The following is an 8,442-nucleotide window of genomic DNA, read 5'->3' as shown; positions in this document are numbered from 1 at the left end:
TCAAGAAAATAATTTGTGAGTTTCCTTCCGTGGGTTATAGTCTTATGGTTGCCTTTGTTTCTGTAACAGACTCATTGCAGAAAGGAAGTCACGGGAAAAGCGGCACTTATACTATTGCTGAACTATTTCCACTCAGTCTTCCATTTTGCAATTCTTGGCTTACTCATTAAAAGCAATCATGCTGAGATGAAGAAAACTATAAGGAGCACTTTAGACTCCTTAGTGCTTCCTGGACTATTTAGAAGCTGAGATGAAGGAATTTAAAGGCAATTCTTGCTGGTGTTATCATAGAAAACAAAGTTATAGCATCTTAGAATTGGAAGTAACCTGTAGCTTAACCCCCTCATCATAAAGATAATCCAACTGAGGCCTAGAGAAGAGTAGCAATAGTCACAGAACTAGCATTTATATGGTATCTTAAATATATAATCTCATCTGAGTCTATAACAATTTTATAATGTAAGAAAATCATGCCAATTTTACAGATGAGAAGATTGAATCTCAGAGACAATGCGTGATTTTCCTATGGTATATGGCTAGTAAGTGTCAGAGAAAACATTTAAACTCAAATCTTCCTAACACTTAAGTCCAATGAGGAGAGAAGAATGAAGTGGAGTGGAGCAGAAAAGAGAAGAGAGAAAAATAGGAAATAGGAAGGGGAGAAGAAGAAAAGCTGGCTAAAAAAACACTAGAGATCACAAAAAGTGGGGGTAGATAGCTACTTTCCTGGGGTAAAGAGAACCAAAGAAAGGATAGGGCCACTGCTTGGAGCAGATGGGACTATGTTAACTGACAGTAGAGAAAAGGCAATGCTAATCAACTCTGATTTTGTTTGTTTTCCCTGTCAGTGAAAATGACCTTTTTTCTTTACAGAAAGATAGAGAGACATGAACTATTTGAAAATACAATTAGATGGAGTCAGAACAAACTGAATGACTAGATTCAAAGGTTGAGTCCTTAATAAATCATTGTTAGTATGGCAGGAGGTCTCTAGTCAAGTGCCCTAGGGATGAATCTATGCTTGGCCCAGTGCTGTTTAACATTTTTATCAATGCCTTAGGTAAAGGCATGGATGGTGTTCCCATCAGATTGGCAGATGACACAAAGTTGGAAGAGATAGCTAACACAATGGATTGTTACAAGTCAGGATCCAAACACATTGGCAGTCTAGAGCATTGTGCCAAAATTAACAAGGTAAAATTCAATAAGGATAAATTTAAAGTCATACTTGGGGTTTTTTTAAGCTTCATAAATATAGGATAAAAAAAGTCATAGGTAGAGGATAGTTTTTTCTGAAAAAAAAACTCAGATGCTATAAATATTTATGTACATATTGGTCATTTTCCTATACATTTCTATAAGTTCTGCAAGAAACTTGCTATGGACAAACCATTTCCATTTGTTTTAGCCTAATCTGTGAGGAGACTGGATTATTTCTAAGCTTCCTTTTAGCTCAAGCATTGTATACATTTCCTATACTATAAACTATAGTACAGGATAGACACAATGTAAATGACCAGGTATGTAGAAGCTATACACAATGTATAGTATTATAGGATTACATGTACATTTATATATATATGTATGTTTACACACATTTTATATGTGTGTATCTACACATATATGTATATCTACATACACGTGGGTGTGTGGGTAGGTATAACTACATATACCTATTTTGTATGTGTTTGTATGTACAGATACATATATGTATATCTACATACATGTAGGTGTTTGGGTAGGTATATCTACATATACATGTGTTATATGTGTACATATCTGCACGTGCATATATGTATATCTACTTACATGTGGGTGTATGGTTAGGGATAGCTATATATAGATATACACATATTTTATATGTGTGTATCTGCTCATGTATATATGCATATCTACTTACATGTGGGTATATGGGTAGGTATATCTATATATACATATTTTATATGTGTGTATCTCTACATACATATATGTATATCTATATACATGTGGGTGTGTGGGTTGGCATGTCTACATATACATATGTATATATGTATATATCTATACATGCATATATGCATATCTACTTACATGGGGGGGTATGGGTAGATATATACATATACACACTGTTTACATGTGTGTTTCTTCTACCTCCATAAGTAGTTGCAAGTTCATATCACTTCTACTTAAGAATATAGTTATCCCTTCCACATTGTTACTTTCCTCATTACAGTTTCGATAGATCCTGGGTCAGCATAAGAAATTAAATGGGAATTTGGGGGGAATTTTCCAGAATCCACAGATGACATTTGAAGGTCAGCAGATGACACAGAGCTCATGACCAAATATTTAACCCAAATTTTACAATAAGGCACTGTAATGACCCTTGTAACAACAAGCACCCTGGCATACCCAGTATGGCTGCTAGCATAAGTTCTTTGATCTGCTTTTCTAAAGGAAAGCAACTTTAAAGGGGTCAACAATCGTACTTTAATTACTTATATATGTATTTATATCATTCACTTAGTTGAGGGGAAAAAGTCAGCACCCTGAACTTCAGAGAAAATATGAACAGAAAAAATACAGACAGAAAATAACACAAATCAACAGACAGGGCTTGTAGCTGTCTGACCAAAGCTATACATACATAGTTACCAGAGAGAGGAGCACCAACATCTGGGCTTTCAAAGCTGGGGGACTACTTAACGGCCACCCAGAGTCTCTTCTGGCCAAATCACAGTGACTCACTTCCAATGAGTAAGGCCCAAAGCAAAACTTCACTTCAGAGTATATATACCTTTTTCCAGAGCCAGAGGGCATCACAACCCTCATGACCCACTGCCTAACTACAAAGTAACAAAAGGTATGGACCTTCCTAAAAAACAAGCCTCCCCTAATCAAGTTTCTCTTGGGCTCCACCTGAGGTCTATTAATGGATGGGGAAGATCTTCCATTCACCCATTAACATTACAACCCTACAAAAGAAAAAGAAAAAATTCAGACTTCTTCTGTGATACAAAAGGAGGGAGAAAAATTTTATACAGATTCTTCTAGATCAAGGGGTGCCATGTCTCTAAACCTCACCCCCATGATGAGGAAGGGATAACTGTATCAAAATGGCCTCCTCATTGGTGTTCCTGTCTTTCTCAAGTCTCTGTCTTAAGAGAGGAAAAATTCAGGGCCAGTGGCCAGCCAGCCAGGCAAAGTAGGAGAGTGGGTGGGAGTAATCCTTGGACCCAGGTGCTCAGGTTACAGAGAGGCGGCTGCTGCTGCTGCCACCAAGTCCCAGACTGCTGCAGAGTCTGTGTACTCAACAGATGAGCCACACACCTGGGCTTTCAGTGGTAGGAAGAATGGAATTTGAACTCTCCTGAGCTACTGGAGGGGACACCTGTCCTGCCGAGCCCAATATCTAGCCGAGGAGGCAGCAGGAGCACCAACAAACCCCAAGGCTTCAGAGACCAGCCCCATCTCCAGGCCTTTGCAATCCCACTGATGAGTAGGATACAATTTTTCCTCTGAGGATTGCTTTAGCTGTATCCCAGAAATTTTGCATGATTGCCATTTCTGCTTTTTTGGATGCATCTGATACATGATTTTGTGTCTGACTGGTGTCCCATGCATGACACTGCTATTAATGGATGTCTCCTTTCTCTAAGGATGCTCATCAGTCAGGGAAATGGTGTAAATGTCATTAAAGCTGATTGAGTGTCTCCACTTCATGAAGCTTGCCTAGGGGGCCACTCAACTTGTGCCAGTGTGCTGCTGAAGCATGGGGCTCAGGTGGATGGAGTGACTGTTGATTGGCACATGCCTCTGTACAATGCCTGCATTAACAGAAGCCAGGACTGTGTGAACTTACTGTTATTAGAATATGGAGAGAGCCCCCACACTGTGTGTGATCTTGCATCTCCCATCCACGAAGCTGCCAAAAGAAACTACCTGGGGTATGTGGAATCTCACAGAGCAAATATAAATGAAAATATCGGACACCTTGGCACTCCACTTTATGTGACTTATGAAACCCAGCAGATAGCCTGTGCCAAGAAGCTCCTTGAATCAGAAGGTGATCCTGCTTTGTTCCAATCTAGGCCCTGATCCACTTAGAAGCTTCTTTGCTAGACACATGAGAAGAAATACTTTTGTTTCTATAAAAGACTGTTCATCATGCTTCTTGGGGGAGGGGGATGGTAAAAGTATAACTGAATTCATGTTCAGGTTACCAGTCACCAGCAGCCAGCTTCACTAATGATTTCATAATTACACTGAGCCTGAGCATCCTTCCTGGGCTGGGTCCCCAAGCCAGGTGGTACAATGGAGTCCTGAGGGTATGGTAGCCTTATGGTAACCCTGGGAATGGGCAACTAGTTCTCCATGGTCATAGATGAGGGAATAATTCCCAGATATTGGTGCTTAGGACAAAATCCACATCAGTCCAGTCTCTTCCACAAGGTCTTCATTATGGACAATAATTATGTACAAATATTACTTTAATAGAACTCTGGGTGATAGACTATCAGGTGACGATATGCAGGGACAGGGTGGTAGAGTGAAATAAATGAGTGAACACTTGGAGTCAAGCATTCATAAGCTCAAATATTCAGAGCTAGAAAGAACTTTGAAAGTTCACCATTCCAATCCCTTCATTTTACTTAAGAGGAAACTAAAGTCAAAATATATTAATGACTTGCTTAAGTCAAGAGACCTGCATTTGACTCTTGGCTCTTGAACATTTGCTTCCTCTATGACTTTGGGCCAATCATTTAATTTCTCTGAGCTTCAGTTTCCTCTAAAAGGGGAAAAATACTTTCACTACTGACTTTGAAGAATTATTTTGTATGCCTTCAGAACTATAAAAAGTTGAGCTATTATTATTTGTTTCAGCCTCTTAAATAACTACACACTCTCCACCTTTAAAGGCCTAAGAATACTGGGAATTTAGGTATATGTTTGGGACATCTTCTGTTCTGGTATGTAGACAATGCTTGAGAGAGTTTATGTGTAGCTTTAAAAGGTAGGGGGATAGGGTTGACTGGGTAGTGCAATGAATAGAGCGCTGGCCCTGGAGTCAGGAGGACCTGAGTTCAAGTTTGGCCTCAGATATTTGACATACTTACTAGCCGTGTGACTTTGGGCAAGTCACTTAACCCTAATTGTCCTCCAAAAAGAAAAAAAAAAGTTTTTTTAAATTAAAAAAAAAGGGCAGGGGGATCAGGACTCAATTTCTACATTTCCAAAGCTCTCTTGACCTATATATATATTTAATCTCTAGATACTTAGATATGAACATGTCGTTTCCCCTGACAGAATATCAATTCCTTAAAAGCAGAAAGATTTCATTTTTTTCTTTGTATCCTCATCACTTAGTGCAATGGCTGGCACTTTGTGGATATTTAATAAATATTTATTGATTTACTGATTTATCGGTGGATAAAATTTTGAATTCTTTTCCCTAACACTCTAGAATTGCCCTCTTTTTCATGCCTTATCTCATCCCATCCCAACTGAGCTCATTCCTCCACTAGAAAGCAAGTTATATGAAGGTAAGGACGTTGTCATATCTAAATTTAGTATCATCCTCAATGTCTAACACAATGCTTTGCATACAATAATAAGTGATCTGTAGAGTACTTTTAGGATTATAAAGTGCTTTCTTCAAAATAACCCTGCATATAGTATAAATACCATTATTCCCATATTATAGATAAGGAAACAGACTTAAAGAGGTTAAGTATGGACAGTTCTCCCATTATTTAAAGTCACATTACACAAATTCAACTTTATGTAAAGAAGTCTGACAGGCAAGGGAAGATTTAATGGAAACAAGTATGAAAAGAGTTTGGGAAAAAAATGTGCTCATACTTTGTTCCCAATCTTTTGTATTTGACAAAGATAAAACAATCAAATAAGTGAATAACAAGAATTGGAGTTAAAAGTGGATGAGAATGGTAGAGTCAAGATAGCAGAGTAGAAGCAGGACCTCCCCGCTGCTCCGGCTTCCACCTTCCCCAATCCATGTAAAAATGGGACTCTAAACAAACTTTGGAGCTGCAGGACCCACAAAATGACACAGAGAAGCTAACCTCCTGCTGAGGACAGCCCGGCAGGCCAACAGGAATCGGCCAGCGGCAGTGCTCCCCGGGAGCTGATCAACACAGAGGTTTTAGTCCCAGGGCAGGCCTGACCAGCAGCTGGCCAGAGGGACTCCATATCAGCTGTAGCTGTGGCCATTTCCAGATTTATCAACACATAGATGCGAAGGACAAAGTGAGAGGTCAGTGCAGTCTGGACTTTGGGACCCAGTAAGTGGGAGTGCATGGCTTTTGCCCCCAGGCCAAGAAGCCACTGAGACGCTGGCACAGCCAGCCAGCACCATGTGGCAGCTTCAGGTCTGCAGAGTGTGGGGGAACTAAACACCAGTCTGAGGGGTAATCGCTCTTGCTTTAACCTGCTTGGATCTGGATTGCAGTCTAAGGTGGAGGTCCTGGGGTGTGTGTCCAGCTTGCCAGAGCCTCAGAGAGGGCACCCATCTAATACCTCTGGCAGCTGAGAAAACCCCAGTATTTGGGACGAAAGCTCCCCTGTCTGGTGGCAAAGTCCTACTGTGGCAAAAAGCCCAGGGGTCAAGTGACTGAGAGGCGACATGACCAGGCAAAGGAAACAAAGCAGACAGAAGATTCTAACATTAGACTCCTATTTTGGGACAAAAAAGGAGCAAAGCATGGAACAGGAGGAAGACAGTAAAGTCAGAACTCCTGCACCAAAAGCTTCAAAGGAAAATATGAGCTGGTTACAGGCCATAGAGGACCTTAACAAACAGATAAGAGAAGTGGAGGAAAAATTGGGAAAAGAAGTGAGAACAATGCAAGAACATTATGAAATGAGAGTCAACAGCCTGACTGAGGAAAATCACACCTTAAAAAGTAGACTAATTCAAATGGCAAAAGAGGCTCAAAAAGGCAATAAGGAGAAGAACGCCTTAAAAAGCCGAATTTGCCAGTTGGAAAAAGAATCTCAAAAGCTCAATCATTGCTTCAGAATTAGATTGGAGAAAATAGAAGCTAATGACTTTATGAGAAATCAAGATGCTGTTAAACAGATCCAAACAAATGAAAGAATAGAAGGCAATGTGAAATATCTCATGGGAAAAACCACTGACCTGGAAGATAGATCCAGGAGAGATAATTTAAAAATTATTGGACTACCTGAAAGCCACGATCAAAGTAAGAACCTAGAAATCATCCTCCAGGAAGTTCTCAAGGAAAACTGTCCTGATATTTTAGAACCAGAAGGCAAAATAGAGGTTGAAAGAATCCACCAATCACCTCCTGAAAAAGATCCCAAAAAGAAAACTCCTAGGAATATTGTAGCCAGGTTCCAGAATTCCCGGATTAAGGAGAGAATATTACAAGCAGCCAGGAAGAAACAATTTCAATATTGTGGAAACACAATCAGGAAAACCCAGGATCTGGAAACTTCTACACTGAGGGATCAAAGGGCATGGAATAGGATATTCCGGAGGTCAAAGGAGCTGGAATTAAAACCAAGAGTCACCTACCCAGCAAAAATGAGTATCATGTTTCAGAGGAAAATATGGTCATTCAGTGGAATAGAGGACTTTCAAGCATTCTTGCTGAAAAAACCAGAGTTGAATAGAAAATTTGACATTCAGATACAAGAAGCAAGAGAAGCATGAGAAAGTAAACAGGGAAAAGAAATCATAAGGAACTTATCAAAGTTGAACTATTAACATTCCTACATGGAAAAACAATAATTGTAACTTATGAAACTTTTCTCAGTAGTTGAAGGGAATAGAAATTATATATATATATATATAATGTCTATATATGAGGGTATATGGGCATATGATTACATATGTGAATGTGTGTATATATATTTATAGGTATACATAGATAGAGGGCACAGGACAAATTTAGCAGGAAGGGATGGTACTTAAAAGATGAAATCAAGAGGTGAGAGAGGAATATAATGAGAGGAGATGGGGAGAGACAGAATGGGGTAAACTATCTCATATAGAAGAGGCAAGGGAAAATGTTTACAATGGAGGGAAGAATAGGAAGGCAAAAGGGAATGGGTCAACCTTATTCCCATTGAATTTGGCTTGAGGAGAGAATGAAATACACACTAAATAGGGTAGCTCACCCTCCAGGGGAGTAGGGGGGGAAGGGGATGAGAGGGGGAATGATGGAAGGGAAGGCAGGTGGGGGAGGGAGGGAAGTTGGAAGCACCCACTTTTGAAAAGGGATGGGATCAAAGTAGAGAATAGAACAAGTGGGAGGTGGGATAGGAGGGAGGGAAATATAGTAAGTCTTTTACAATATATCTACTATGTTATTATTTTGCATTAGCCACACATGTACAACCTATACTGAACTGCTTATCTTCCCAGTAAGGGTGGGTGACAAGGGAGGAAGGGAATGAATCTGGAATTCAAAGTTTTAAAAT

General features: G+C 39.7%; 1 pseudogene; it reads left to right on the top strand.

The window, feature by feature from the left end:
• The first annotated feature begins 1,068 nt into the window (after positions 1 to 1,068).
• Positions 1,069 to 4,074, top strand: LOC138175618 (ankyrin repeat and SOCS box protein 9-like; annotated as a pseudogene).
• The last annotated feature ends 4,368 nt before the right edge of the window (positions 4,075 to 8,442 follow it).

The sequence above is a fragment of the Petaurus breviceps genome, unplaced genomic scaffold (assembly GCF_028583685.1).
Source record: "Petaurus breviceps papuanus isolate PSGF00001 unplaced genomic scaffold, PetGlider_PUasm1.0 78, whole genome shotgun sequence".
In the NCBI taxonomy this organism is placed as follows: domain Eukaryota; kingdom Metazoa; phylum Chordata; class Mammalia; order Diprotodontia; family Petauridae; genus Petaurus; species Petaurus breviceps.
Note: the sequence above shows the minus strand (reverse complement) of the source record. Positions and strands in the feature narration are given on the sequence as shown.